At 36.9% G+C, this 3,056-nt stretch overlaps 1 pseudogene; it reads right to left on the minus strand.

Annotated features, from left to right (window-relative positions):
• Positions 1–764: 764 nt before the first annotated feature.
• Positions 765–2,799, minus strand: LOC113494054 (annotated as a pseudogene).
• Between the last annotated feature and the right edge of the window lie 257 nt (positions 2,800–3,056).

Below are 3,056 nucleotides of genomic sequence, written 5' to 3' on the forward strand. Positions count from 1 at the left end.
GACGATAGAGTTTATCCAATTTACAATTTGAAAATACTTTAATGAAATTACAAATATAGATTCAGTTATCAGTCATCAATATTTTCTACTGAAATATATTTCACAAGTAAGTCTTCTTAATATGTGGTATCAAAATGGATTGCATTATTTATTTGTTACAGATAACCATTTAAACAACAAAACGAAGAAGAATACCATAAATCTCTGATTGTTATACAAATTCGGTTGGATTCTCAGCGATATCTATTTTCCTGAACGTTTTTGAAAATGGAGACCAGGGAACGAACTCTGACGTCACGCGTTGCGAAGCCTTTAGTACCAGGCGAACAGCAAGCACTAGATTTATATTATTCTCCATTAAAACAGCACGATTCAGCTCTGGTAAGCTATGACGAAGTAAGCCCTAGGAACACGTTCACTTCAGGCTTACGTTGCTTTCATAGCTAGGAACAAAAAGGTTAAATTAAGAGCCCCCAAAAATACCCCTATGTTTAATCTATACATACTAATATATAAAGCTGAGGAGTTTGTTTGTTCGAACGCGCTAATCTCAATTAGAAAAAATATTTTGTGTTAAATAGACCATTCATCGAGGCAGGTTTTAGACTATATACCATCTCGCTGCGACTAATAGGAGCGAAGATACAATGAAAAATATGGATAAAACAGGGCTGGTATAAATCATAACTTACATCTTACGGGCCAATCACGCAGACGCAGTCGCGGGCAACAGCTAGTTTCAACTAAAATTCAACTTGAAAATATTACAAAATAAATTGAAATCGCTCAATCCGTTCGAGCCCTATAATAGACAAACACGGAAAATTTATGACTCCTTCTGAATTTCTCTCTCCTTATGAACTTATGACACGCCTGCTTTTGGGCTTTTTAGGGCATTCTATAACTGTTAAAATTGAAAGAAAATATCTTGTTACGTGGTTTGATATAAATATGAAAGCAGAATAGAAACAGTTTCAGTACGATAACAACTTGTTGCTTTCGCCGATTCCTATTATCCTGGTCCAAAATCTATTACAACACGTGACGTCTGTGCGCCTCTGTCCTAAACATTATAAACTGCAAGAGCACTGGTGGTGCAATAACGAAACTACTTTTTTTATTCTCCGAATTTATGTCCGAAAAAATTGTGAATACGTGGACAATACCGTTTAGCTAATCTTTTAAACATTGAATTATTTGATACTTTATTTTTTCTGGTCGAACGATTCCACAAATGAACAGCATAACTGTCATTATATAACATAGAAAAGTTAGAGCTTTTAAAAAAAACAGTTCTTTTGCTGAAGGGCAATGAGTAAAACAACTCGTGGCGGTAGATGCTGATTCCTGGAATAAGGATATTGGGACTACCATTATTAAAGCCTTTTTTTGTTATAATGAAGTAATTCAACTACGGTTACTGGAGATACTACGGTTACTGATAGGAAGAAAGCAAAATCCTTGTACTTACATAGGTACTTATTAACAGGAACTTTTATAATCTTAATAAACATCAGAGGGTCCAGATCATACGTTGCATTAGAAAAGCAATAACAACCAAATCTTTGTACTTTTTTAACTCCAGTTTTACAAGCATTCATATCACTAGCACAAAGCCAACCCGGGGATCGAACCCGCAATACGTCGCACGTACAGAGTTTGGTTTGGTAACCTCATGCACTCGGCTATCCGTAGAATCCTTAAATGTTACTTGTCGTGAGACTTCGCGCCATTTCTTATGAACTGCTAGAACACCTAGAACTGGTTAAAAGGTGCGCAAATCTGGGACTGCCTATTGTTTCTTGGTGTCCAAAATTGGCTTCTTCCTTATTTTAATCATTCTCTGAAGCAGTCTACCTCTCGAATGGTGGATAAAAATGTTATTTTTTGTATTCGCTTTGACAATTTTCAATTGAATATTGATTCCATCCCTGGTTACTACAACGTAGTTGTTAAATACGTAGGTACATACCCCTGCAAGTCTTTCTAGACCATTCCTTGAACTCATAGGGATGGCACCAATTCTTTTTTAGGGTACGGGTTACCAACCTTGGTCCATTCATACCCCAATAGGTACCGTTGTATGTTCTTCTAAACTCCCTGCCGAGAATATACGATTTTATTAATAAAAAGTTACCAAAGCTTTATATTGCTAAAAATAAAAACCGTAATAGCGGAATGTCCTCTTACGAACTCAAGGAGATCAGCGGTAAACGTTGATCCAATATAATCCGAAAATATTCCCAAAGCTGCGTTACTAACGAAACGACCACTTTCTTTAACAACCCAATTGACACCCAACGGCGATAGGTTTTTCAGCACTAGCATGTCCATGTCCAAGTATAATCCTCCCCATCTATATAAAATCAAATACCGCAAAGCATCCGAACAGGTTTCTATCGGGAATGAACTGTTTTGAAGATCTTTCTTAGATATCCATGATTCCAGAGGTGTACCTTCAGTAAATTTGTTTATTTTAATTCTAACAAACTTGACGTTTCTAAATTGTTTCAGTAATCGAAGACTGTAGCGGTTAAGAGTATGCTCGGTAACTGGTGCCAGGAAGAAGACGGTGATCTGCCGCATAGGATGGATTCTGGCAGCAGACTCGATGCTGCATGCCTGGCGCGAGATCAGGTTGCCCCGACATGAAGATTCGATGAAGAATATTGACAACGGTGGCAAAGAAAAGTTCTCGTCTGCTTCTTCTAGTGCGTCTTCAAAGTTTGAAGAATAGCATGATATGTCGATGGAGTTATTCCTGGGTATGGCCTTGGATGGTCTCGAGTGTCCTGACATGGCCCACATCAGATATAACGTAACAAACGCTGAAACAGCTACTACTCGATAGACACATTTATTTCGAATTGACAGCATATTCAATATCGCTTGCATCACACAAAATACTATTGTACTATTGCGATATTCCAATATACATATAATTGAGCACGCGCAATAAATAATTGAGTATTGAGTATTGAACAATTTTCCTTGAAACGCTAATTTAATTTTATTGCAATTAAAGGCTGTTAGAATATACATTTTATGCACCTTTA

The sequence above is a fragment of the Trichoplusia ni genome, chromosome 5 (assembly GCF_003590095.1).
Source record: "Trichoplusia ni isolate ovarian cell line Hi5 chromosome 5, tn1, whole genome shotgun sequence".
Classification (NCBI taxonomy): Eukaryota; Metazoa; Arthropoda; class Insecta; order Lepidoptera; family Noctuidae; genus Trichoplusia; species Trichoplusia ni.